Here is a 12,930-nt window from a genome sequence, read left to right as displayed (position 1 = left end):
CTTCATGGCAAATAGATGGGGAAACAGTGGCTGGCTTTATTTTGGGGGGCTCCAAAATCACTGCAGATGGTGACTGCAGCCATGAAATTAAAAGTCACTTACTCCTTGGATGGAAAATTATCACCAACCTAGACAGCACAGATATTAATTTGTCAACAAAGGTTCATCTAGTCAAAGTTATGATTTTACCAGTAGTCATGAATGGATGTGAGATTTGGACTATAAAGAAAGCTGAGCGCTGAAGACTTGTTGTTTTTGAACTGTGGTGTTGGAGAAGACTCTTGAGAGTCACTTGGTTTGCAAGGAGATCCAACCAGTCCATCCTAAAGTAAATCAGTACTGAATATTCATTGGAAGGACTGATGCTGAAGCTGAAACTCCAATACGTTGGCCACCTGATGCAAAGAACTGACTCATTGGAAAAGACATTGATTTGGGGGAAAATTGAAGGTGGGAAGAGAAGGGGATGACGAGGATGAGATGGTTGCATGACATCACCAATGCGATTGACATGAGTTTAATTAAGCTCTGGGAGCTGGTGATCAACAGGAAAGCATGGTGTGCTGTAGTCCATGGGGTCACAAAGAGTTGGACACAATCGAGCAACTGAACTGAGCTCATACCCAGTAGTGGGATTGCTGAGTCATAGGGTAGTTTTATCCCTAGTTTTTATGGAATCTCCATGCTGTTTTCCATTGTGACTGTATCAATTTAAATTCCCACCAACAGGGCTTCCCTGGTGGCTCAGAGGGTAAAGCATCTGCCTGTGATACAGGAGACCCAGGTTCGATCCCTGGGTGGGGAAGATCCCCTGGAGAAGTAAATGGCAACCCACTCCAGTATTCTTGCCTGGAGAATCCCATGGACAGAGGAGCCTGGTGAGCTACAGTCCACAGGGTCGCAAAGAGTCGGACACGACTGAGCGACTACACACTTACTTAAATAAATTCCCACCAACAGTTCAAGAGGGTTCATTTTTCTCTCCACACCCTCTCCAGAATTTATTGTTTGCAGATTTTTAAATGATGACCATTTTGATCAGTGTGAAGTGATACCTCATTGTAGTTTGATTTGTATTTCTCTAATAATGAGTGATATTGAGCATCTTTGTAAAATAATGAAATTAGAGCACTTCCTAAACCATACACAAAAATAAACTCAAAATGAACTTTTTTTTTTATTGGATAAGAATAATGAATCTCTCTTTATATTGTAGTTTGGCTTGTTAAGTGAAATTATATTTTGAGATTATCTAACATAATTAAACTAAATATAAATTGTGCAGGTAATTTGATAATCAAATGAAATACTTTAATGAGAAGAATCTCATGGATGACATGCTTTATTATTATTATTATTATTATTAATCTGTTTGACTTAAAGTTATTTGAAATTGAAATGAATAGATATTTATTGCCACATAAGTCCTAGTATGTTGTCTGGAATAAAGCAGAAAGCACACATGTTTGTTGAATGTTGAGTAATAGGAAGAAAATTTATGTACCTTTCATATTTAATTATTTTTTTCACATGTTCTTTAATTTTTCACAGTTTCTTATTTCTGCTGTGCCTTGTCACTCAGTTGCGTCCGAATCTTTGTGACGCCATGTACTGTAGTCTGCCAGGCTCCTCTGTCCCTGAGGATTCTCCAGACAAGAATACTGGAGTAGGTTGCCATGCCCTCCTCCAGGGGATCTTCCCCACCCAGAGATTGAACTCAGGTCTCCTGCATTGCTGGTAGACTCTTTACCATCTGAGCATTCATCAAATATATAATGATTGGGTGCATCCTATAGAATCACCTCCAACTTCATTCAATGATTCACATGGCTTATCACTATTTTAGAATTGGTGACTATGCTTGATCGATAACATGTGATGGAAAGCAATTGGCACAATGAGAGTTCATTATGCTTCAAATAATAAACTTATTATATGAATATAATAAAGCTTCAAAATAAAATAAAATAAAATAATACAATATTAAAAATATTAAAATCTTTGGTGCTTCAATTATTTTCATATAGTTTACTTGACTTATGAGAGTTTGGACTTTGGCTTTTTATTGGTAACTGTAACTTCAATACCATATTTACTATTTGAGATTCTTCAACATGCAGTGATTCACATATCTGTTAATAACCTAATTATTTCTTATTTCATTTGGTAAATTTATTGCATAAAGGAAATCCTACAGTCTACTCTTGAATAGATGGCAATCATCATAAAGTTAAGAATTACTATAAAGGATATGCAATTAATCAGTTCTGTGTTTCACACTACCATGTGCATGCCCTGATGCAACGCTTTCAGCAGTATAGCAGCTGTTCTTTAATGCATTTTTTATGTCTCCAAGTAATTCTTTCATGATGAATTATGGCATATTCAGCCAGAATTAATAATGTACCAGAAGCATGTGTGAAAAAGTAAATTAAATCTTTGCTGAAGAATTAAAATTGATTTGAGATTTTTAAATTAAAAATAAATATGTAAACACAAATTATTTTAGAATTGCAGCTGATGAAAATCCCACCTTGTAAATGTCTTCAGTGGCCAAGAATGATGCAATTCTTAACTTTAATGAGAAGTAAATATTCTCCTAAGGTAAAAAACAAGAATCATCCACTTGTAGTCACAGTAAGGATAAGGTAAGATCTTTGAAAGAGCTACTCAAATATTGCTAAATTTGTAATTTTAACTTTGAGATAACCTTATGCCATACACATTCTATTACTGATGGGTTGGTTTCTCAATCCCTGTCACCAGTGGAAATTGTCCAGTGATTTTACTTTTCTTTCTCTCACCTAAATGAACTCCGCAAGGAGAACCGTGAGATGAGTCACTTGAAGTTGTAGTATGAATTAGGTAAAATCTATTCAATTAGCAAGTGTTCCTGGAATTCTGATGATTAATGCTGATGTTAGTAGTCTGTGTCCTATCAAGATAGAAAATCCACACAGTAACTTGAACAAGAAAAGATCAATGTGAAGAACTATCAGCTATTACAAGAAATTGGTGTAACACGGCATAGGATTGTAAGAAATAAAGCAACGCTGAAGAATATATGTACAGAAAAGATGAAGAATAGCCACTCCCTCTATGGCTAAGATTGAACACTCAAAGGAAAGGCCCACAGGGCTGAGGTACAGAACATGTGGGAGGAGAAGCCATGACTAATTGGATGGAAGATAATTCACTTTGGTGCATCAGAGGTAAAAACTTGTTGGGAAACTCCCCACTAGCACTTGCCGCATTTTCACTCACTGAGATGCTGGGGAAAGTTCTTCACTGAGAGGTATCTCACTGGAGACGCTCTAGTACAAAACCACTCTAAGTGGATATGTGGTAGTGAATGCTATAGGCTTTGGTGCACTGCAGGAATAAAGTACTGAAAAGCTGCAGTTGCTGAGTCCTGTCCAACTCTTTGCAACCCCACGAACTGTAGCCCTTCAGGCTCCTTTGTCCGTGGAATTCTCCAGGCAAGAATACTGGAGCACGTAGCCTGTCCCTTCTCCAGGGGATCTTCCCAACCCAGGGATCAATGCTGCTTCTCTTGCGTTGAAGGCATTCTTTGCCTTCTGAGCCTACAGAACTCAGATGCTGGAGAAAGTGTCCACTCTGCGTGAGCCCTCTAGGACATCCTTCAGTGTTTCTCCAACCCTTTCTACTGAAAAAAACTGAACACTGTACCAGCTGACAAACCAAAAATACTTTAAGGGCACAGATTCATCTCTAAAGAGCAAGTGAGAATTTTGAATGAGGAGATAAAAGCCAATAAACAAATAACTGGCAGAGTGGCATAAATGCAAGAAGGCAATTATCTATGATCCTGAGGGAGTTATGCTTGAAAATATGATATTTATGTCATGAAAGACACATGACATGAACAACAGTTGTATGTAAAGTTCAGAAGGAAGAGCAGGATCAGAGGAACAGGGGAGGAAATATTGAATAGAAGGAAATGAATGCAAAGTCCCAATTAGCTGTTATGTATCTATTCAGTTTGATGGCCTCTAAATTGTGATAGATTTTACTTATTAGACAATAGGGACAATAAATGTATTTTAAGTAAAGGGCTAAGGGATTCAAAATGTTCTCTAGATATATTACTTCTATATCGTGAACAAGACAGATAAAGCCATTGCAGTGTCCATGGGCTTTATCTCTTGCATGAAATGAATAGTTTTATATCTATCTAAACAGAAGCATGCACAGAAAAGCAGATCAAGGAGACAATAAATATGTAAACTGGTGATTGGAAATATGTTGCTTTTTAAAATAAGCCTGCAAATTAGTAGCCTTACTTTCAGAGCCACACTTGAGAGCAGAATCAGCCATTGATACAACACAGGAGTGATTGTAAAAAAATGAACTCACATGGAGCTACAGTGAAGAAGAAAACTATCCTTGACTACTCTGTAACCTTGTACATAACATTTTAATTTTTAAAACATATGCTAATTACTCAATTTCAAAAATCACTGGTGCTCAATATTCTTCTCTATTAGTTTTAAGCTAATTGTGGTGATGTTTTATAATCAATATACAGCAAGTAAACTGAACATAGAATTAAAAGATATGGATTCCAGTCTAGACTGTGCTCTCTATTTTCCATGTAATGCTAGGCAATGAAAATGACCTTTAAAACTGAGGTGTTAAGGTAGCACCTACTTGCCATAGGAATAAAATAAAATAATGTAAGTGAAACATTTTTATTCATTGCAAAGCACTCTATAAATACAAGAAATTTATCTTGATTTAAGTCAACTGTGTTGAAGAATGCTAGTATATTTTTTATATTTTTCAAATTAATATGCTTCAATATTATTAAATGATTATCTGTACCCACTTTTGTTTTTGTATAGGCCTACTTATCCAAGTAACTTTACAAACTTCTTCTTAATTTCCCAAGATTCATAATTATAAATATTCATATTTTGAATTTAATATGAACTTAGTATCTGTTTTAAAATATTAATTTTTAGGTTAAGTTTAAATAGGCTTAAAATTTCCCTGCTGAGAAGCTTACTTAATAAGTAAAAGTTTAACAAGTAAGTATTATTTTGCAGAAAATTTTTTATATGGGTCATATATCTCAAATAATAGAAATTTATGACTAATTTTTATTTTCATTAATTATATATATTGATATAGTCATGATAATATATTAATATTAATATATATTGATGTTATATATTATATAGTATTTGCCTTTGATGGAAGAATTATCACTGTTCTGGATTATGCTATACCAAGAGGAAATAAACCTTAAAGAGCAGCCCCAAATTGGTGTTTGTCCCAGAAGTTGAAAGAGAATTTTTTCAGGACAGAGGCTTGATACTTGAACCTTATCCACTTTCATACAGTGTGTCTCTCTGCAAAATAAAGAAATATTAAAACTAAACTATAAATATGAGGGCCATAGGTAAAATGCGAACCAGAGGCTGAAGTATAAAACTAGAAACTTGCTTATATTTATCCAGAATAAACAAAGCATTCACCATATGTTTGAGTTTATTTGAAGTAAGCCTAAGTGTTACATGATGAAGGATGATTCTGAAATAGAATGACCTAGTCAAATATCATGAAAAAGCAAAAGGCAACATTACATAATTGTGAGAAGATAAAATGCAAATAACAGTGTTTAATGTAATTTAAAAACATTTTGTTTGATCTCAAGATGGTAATTAGCTTAATAATAAGCTTAGGTCACAGAAACTATTGAACTATTAAATAGATTTAGAAATTTTAAAAGCTATTGATTTATTCAAGTGATGTGTATCTTTTCCTCATTATACACTATAATGATTTTACCTACACAGCAGAACATGAGCCTTATTACAAAAACTGCATGTGTTATGAAAGATTGTGCTTTTATTTTTTAGACATTCTTTAAATTTAGTTATCTAACTAAAATGTTAAAATGTTTTTTCTTAAATTGAGGGTTACTGTTGATTATCCCTTCCCACTTTTGTAACTAGATTAAAAACTAAATTTACATGATTTCATTTTCTGGTTATAGTGGAATAGCTTGTATCCGACAAACTCTCTCAACAAGAGTAAATACAAAACTTGAAATTAAAATGAAAACTGCTGTTTGAAGACATTGGAAATCAACTCAGGAAATCAGGATTTCAAGAGCCCCAAATTCCCAAGAGAAGAAAAACACAAATAAAAGACTCCAACACTGTTTGTTGCCACTTCTCTTCTTAACGTATTTGTAAACTTGGCATCCACACAGGGCTGTTGCTGTCAAAAATGGATATCAGAGCTTTCTGAAGCAGCACAAAATGGTAAAACAAAAATTAGAATTCAGAGCTACCACAGTAGCTTGGAATTAAAAGACCAAAATCTCAAAGCTACGGCAGTAATGAGGAGGTGATCATAAAATTAAATGACTTTTGCCTGTATAGCACTTTCCAAATTTTTGTTCTGCAGAGAGAGAAGCTGGGTAAACAAGAGCAATCTCTGCCAAAAAGGGAAGAAAAAGGGCTGTTCAGTTCCTGACTAGGAGGAAATGCTCAGGAAAAGTACTCCAGGTGTTCAACAGAGATACAGCTGAATAAAATATTAGTAGAATGGAAGATAAATCAATAGAAAATATTGGCTCATAACGAAGTTAATATGAATAAAAATGTAAAAAAAGATTGTCATATTAAAAAAAAAAACACACACACACAAAGAATTGTAGACCTGTAACTGGAATCCTAGAAAGAGCAGAGAGAGAAAAGAAGGTGGTTAAGTTTTGTTTGAAGAGACACTATTGTGAATCTTCTAAACTTGATTTAAAATAAAAAAGACATAGTGCTACAGAGACAGGAATAATAAATATTAAAGAGTCAATCCTAGACAAACTGTAGGAAATCACCAAAATTCAGTCAGAAATAGAAAGCTGTTAAAAGCAATCAGAGGAAAATAAAATTTGACTTCAAATAAGAAGCAATAATAATGGCATCCAATTTTTAAACATAAATAGTAAAACAAGAGTACAACAGGTGATATATTTTAAATTACTGAAAAGAAATAAATGGTAAGCTGTAATTAAATATCCACCTAAAATATATTGAAAACAAGTTGAATTTTACCTAAGACTCTTCCTACCTACAGAAGAATAATTTATAGATAGCCAACCTACACTAACAGAAATACCAAAATAATTCTTGAAGTAAAAGAAAAGGTATCTCAATTATATTTTCAATAATAAATGAAGACATAAGAACACCGAAAAAGATAAAAATATGGCAAATTTAAATAAAATTGGTGATGTAAAGTTAGTAATATCAAGAATTATAAAAAGTAAAAATATCTGAGAAAGGAAGTACAAAGTTTGGGAGGAATAAATATACCGAATACATTAATAGGAATTTCATGTGCACATGCAAACAAGGTTATAAAAACAATCTCGAGTTGAATGAATAACAATTTTTCCCTGAATAAAATGGCTGCATTTTTCTGACATTTAATATTCATTCAAATATATGTATTTTTTATGTGTCATGTACCAAGATCTATGGTAGGCCTTGAATATACACATAAGAATATGAAACATTCCCTGTTGTCAAGAACATTAAATATAGTTTAAGCAAATTTTCTCTAGTCTCAGATTCACCATTGACTTAATTCAGATTAGAAACAAGGAACCACTTCTAAAATACACACTTAAGAAAAACCAAAACAAAACTGAAAACAGGACATTCATCCTGCTGTTCAAATCAAAATTTGAAGCCAAGATTTCTGCAATTCCAAACCTAATTTTTCTGGATTTCTATAGTTATCAGTAAGAATTCATGCCATAGTTATTACATTATACCCTTTATAAGCATTATCTTGCTTTACTCCTTTTGAACTTTTGGAATTGATAGCTCCACATGTGGCTAATTTTTATTTCATTTCTTATTTGCCTAAAATTGTAGTAGTGCTTACGTATGCATAAAGTAGCATCTTGTAAACTATTTTATCTTATTTTGCTTTATTTACTTGGTGCTTCAATGATATTCCTTCTTGATTTATGGGCTAGCTACATCTAACTTGCCTGGCTCTGAAAAGTGTAATATTTATTTAAAGAGATTTGGCATTTTATTAGACATCAATTGCTTTCCTAGCAACAGGATAATGTTCTAAGCACACAATGATCATTAATCATCTTTTTAAAAACATTTTAACTATAAGTAGAAATTCAAATTTAAATTATCAGTAGATCTCATAGAGTGATATAGATTAAAATAATTCAAGTGATTTAATAATCAGATTAGTGGAATATTTTAGCAAGACAAAAGCCAGGTAAGTCAATGACACAGGATCAGATAAAGTCCCCTTTCCTTAATATGATGAAAGCTATTTTTTTCTAATTATTATTATAGGGTATATTTCTATGATTCAATTAAAGGAAGGTTAAAATATAACTGAGAATTGATGAAATATGATCAGTATAAGGCAATGAATAACACAGAAAAGAAATTGTAAATACAAAGCATCTTCCGATGAATATTCAGGACTGATTTCCTTTATTGACTAGTTTGATCTCCTTGCAAACCAAGGGACTCTCAAGAGTCTTCTCCAACACCACAGTTCAAAAGCACCAATCCTTCGGTGCTCAGCTTTCTTTATGTTCCAACTCTCACATGCATGACTATTGGAAAAACCATAACCTTCACTATGTGGATCTTTGCCAGCAAAGTAATGTATCTGCTTTTTAATATGCTGTCTAGGATGTCATAACTTTTCTTACAAGGAGCAAATGTCTTTTAATTTCATGGATGCAGTCACCATCTGCAGTGATTTTAGAGCCCCCTAAAATGGTTTGTCACTATTTCCATTGTTTCCCCATCTATTTACATAAAGTTATGGGACCAGATGCCCCGATTTTCGCTTTTTGAATGTTGAGTTTTAAGTCAGCTTTTTCACTCTCCTGCTTCACCTTCATCAAGAGGCTTTTTAGTTCCTCTTCACTTTCTGCCATAAGAGTGTTGTCATCTGCATATCTGAGGTTATTGATATTTTTCTGCCAGAAATCTTGATTCCAGCTTGTGTTTCATCCAGCCCAGCATTTCTCATGATGTCCTCTGCATATAAGTTAAACAAGCAGGGTAACAATATATGGCTTTGACGTACTCCTTTCCTGATTTGGAATCAGTCTGTTGTTCCATGTCCAGTTGACCTGCATACAGATTTCTCAGAAGCCAGGTCAGGTGGTCTGGTATTTCCAGACCATCTCTTTAAGAATTTTCCATGGTTTATTGTGATCCACACAGTCAAAAGGTTTAGCACAGTCAATGAAGCAGAAGTAGACGTTTTTCTGGAATTCTCTTGCATTTTCTATGATCCAATGGCAGTTGGCAATTTGATCTCTGGTTCCTCTGCCTTTTCTAAATTCAGTTTGAACATCTGGAAGTTCATGGTTCATGTACTGATGAAGCCTGGCTTGGAGAATTTTGAGCATTATTTTACTAGGGTGTGAGATGAGTGCAAGTGTGCAGTAGTTGGAGCATTCTTTGGCATTGTCTTTTTGTGAGATTGGAATGAAACCTGGCCTTTTCCAGTTCTGTGCCTACTGCTGAGTTTTCCAAACTTGCTGACATATTGAATGATGCACTTTTCACAGCATCATCTTTTAGGATTTGAAATAGCTCAACTAGAATGCCATCATCTCCACTAGCTTTATCTTAGTAATGCTTTCTAGCGCCCACTTGACTTAATATAGGATGTCTGGCTCTAGGTGAGTGAAGATGCCATCATGGTTATCTGGGTTGTGAAGATCTTTTAGTATAGTTCTTCTGTGTATTCTTGCCACCTCTTCTTAATATCTTCTGTTTCTGTTAGGGTCATACCATTTCTGCCCTTTATTGAACCCACCTTTGCATGAAATATTCCCTTTGTATCTCTAATTTTCTTGAGGAGATCTCTAATCTTTCCTATTCTATTGCTTTCCTCTATTTCTTTGCATTCATCACTGAGGAAGGCTTTGTTATCTCTCCTCACTATTCTTTAGAACTCTGCATTCAGATGGGTATATCTTTCCTTTTCTCCTTTGCCTTTCATTTCTCTTTTTTTTCTCCACTATTTTAAGGCCTCCTCAGACAACCATTTTGTCTTTTTGCATTTCTTTTTCTTGGGGATGGTTTTGATGACAACCCCCTGTACATTGTTATGAACCTCCCTCCATATTTCTTAATACACTCTAACAGATCTAATCCCTTGAATCTGGCACTTCCAATGTATAATTGTAAGGGATTTGATTTAGGTCATATCTGAAAGGTCTAGTGGTTTTCCCTACTTTCTGCAATTTAAGTCTGAATTTTGCAATAAGGAATTCATGATCTGAACCACAGTCAGCTCCTGTTTTGCTTTTTTGTTTTTGATGACTGTACAGAGCTCCTCTATCTTTAGCTCCAAAGAATAAATCAATCTGGTTTCTGTATTGACCATCTGATGATGTCCATTTGTAGAGTTTTCTCTTGCGTTGTTGGAAGAGGTGTTTGCTCTTATCAGTGCATTCTCCTGGCAAAGCTCTGTGAGCCTTTACCCTTTTTCATTTTGTACTCCAAGGCCAAGCTTGCCTGTTACTCCAGGTATCTCTTGACTTCCTGCTTTTGCATTCTGGTACCCTGGAATCAAAGGGACTGTATCTGAATCATCTGAATCATCAGATGTCCCCTATGATGAAAAGAACATCTTCTTTTGGTGTTCTTCTAGAAGGACTTGTAGGTCATCATGCTGCTGTTGCTGCTAAGTCGCTTCAGTCGTGTCCGACTTTGTGCGACCCCATAGACAGCAGCCCACTAGGTTCCCCCTTCCCTGGGATTCTCCAGACAAGAACACTGGAGTGGGTTGCCATTTCCTTCTCCAATGCATGAAAGTGAAAAGTGAAAGTGAAGTCGCTCAGTCATGTCCGACTCTTAGCAACCCCATGGACTGCAACCTACCAGGTTCTTCTGTCCATGGGATTTTCCAGGCAAGAGTACTGGAGTGGGTTGCCATTGCTATAGGTCATCATAGAACAGTAGAATTGAAGCAAAAAAAAAAAAAAAAAAAAAATGTGCCTTCAAATTGTGGTTCTGGAGAATACTCTTGAGAGTCCGTTAAACTGCAAGGTCAAACCAGTCACTTCTGTAGCTAATCATCCCTGAATATCCAATGGAAGGACTGATGCCAAAGCTCCAATATTTGACCTGATGCAAAGAGCCAACTCTTTGGAAAAGACCCTGATGTCGGGGAAGAATCAAGCTAAAAGGAGAAGAAGGTGGTAGAGGGTGAGTTGGTTAGATAGCATCACTGACCAAATGGACTTGAATCTGAGCAAACCCCAGGAGATAGTGAAGGACAGGTAAGCCTGGTGTGCTGCAGGCCATGGGGTCACAAAGAATCAGACAGAGCTTAGCAACTGAACAACATCACCAACAAACAAAAAGTATTCATACCATGTGACTGAAGGAAAAAAGAAGAATGGGGAAGAAAGTGTTTGTCTTATCCTTAACACCATTTAGGTAAGATTTGAAACCTTCCATTGCCATGCTAGTTATATGTTCATCATCAATTGCCACCATTTATCTAAATACAATATATTTACATAAATATACTTATCTATATACAATGGAAAACTAGTGAACATCTGGCATAGTTTAATTCTTTCTTCAAATTAGAGCTGTAACAAGTTACCATACACCAAAAACTATCTCTTAGCCTTTTCACATACTTTTGAAACCCAAGGAACTTGATTTCAAATATACAGAGGGTAATATCTCTCTATTAAAGTAAAGATGTTGATAGGCCAGATTACCTTTACAAGATTCTTTAAAGAATCTGCTTGGAAAAGCCCGCTGCTCACTAAGCATTCTGCTAGTTTGGAAATGATCAGCATGTAGATAAGCCCTCTGATTAGATATTCATGGTAAGATGTTGTAGCTCAGACTGTAAAGAACCTGCATGCAATGTAGGAGACCGGAGTCTGACCCCTGCATCAGGAAGATCCCCTAGAGAAGGGATTGGCAAACCACTAAGTATTCTTGCCTGGAGAATTCTAAAAACAGAGGGGCCTGGTGATCTACAGTCCTTGGGGTCGTGAAACCAGTGACTGGTGACTAACCAGTTTGGCTAGAATAAGCACCTTTTATTTTTAAGTCAATATATTTTATAAAATAATAAATTAGGAGAATATTCATGTAGGACAGTTACTGAGGTTTCTTAGCATTCTTGTAAAGTGCTAAAGTCATGATGGTTTTCTCAGTGCTCCTTGAACGGGTTGGAAAATACTTATTTCATAAGTGAGTATAATGAACACACAAAATGAATTGTAATAATAGAGTGTAAAAAACTAATAAGACATATTGAAAAGATGTGTTCTTCCTCATAAGAATATAAAAATTGAGGATATTCTTTATAATGGAGGTATCTTTTGTGGGCAATTTGAACATATGTGAATCAAAGAGCCCTTTCAAACAGAGGAATTGAATGAGTCTAGAAAAAGAGATGAGTCTACTTTGGCTAGATTATAGGGTGGATGAAAAATTATATATATATATATATATATATATATATATATATATATATATATATATATATATATAGAAAGTGAAGTCGCTCAGTCATGTCTGACTCTTTACGACCCTGTGGACTGTAGTCTACCAGACTCCTCCATCCATGGGATTCTCAAGGCAAGAGTACTGGAGCGGGTTGCCATTTCTTCTACAGGGGATCTTCCTGACCCAGGGATAGAGCTCAGGTCTCCCACATTGTAGGCAGATGCTTAACCATCTGAGCGACCAGGGAATTCACCAATATGTGTGTGTGTGTGTGTGTATAATGCTTTCCATTCACCATCACTGATTTATATACGGCAGTTTGCTTTTACACTGCGCGGGCGCAGGAGGGCCTAGAGGAGCTACTCCACATTCAAGGTCCGGAGGGGCGGCCGTGAGAAGATACTCCTCCTCC

The 12,930-nt window shown here is 35.4% G+C and overlaps 1 non-coding gene across 1 annotated transcript; it reads left to right on the top strand.

Annotated features, from left to right (window-relative positions):
• The first annotated feature begins 733 nt into the window (after positions 1-733).
• TRNAH-GUG (transfer RNA histidin (anticodon GUG)) lies at positions 734-805 on the top strand. Its single transcript has one exon. It is a non-coding gene; the product is annotated as a tRNA-His (tRNA).
• The last annotated feature ends 12,125 nt before the right edge of the window (positions 806-12,930 follow it).

Source organism: Muntiacus reevesi, chromosome 4 (genome assembly GCF_963930625.1).
Source record: "Muntiacus reevesi chromosome 4, mMunRee1.1, whole genome shotgun sequence".
NCBI lineage: Eukaryota > Metazoa > Chordata > Mammalia > Artiodactyla > Cervidae > Muntiacus > Muntiacus reevesi.
Note: the sequence above shows the minus strand (reverse complement) of the source record. Positions and strands in the feature narration are given on the sequence as shown.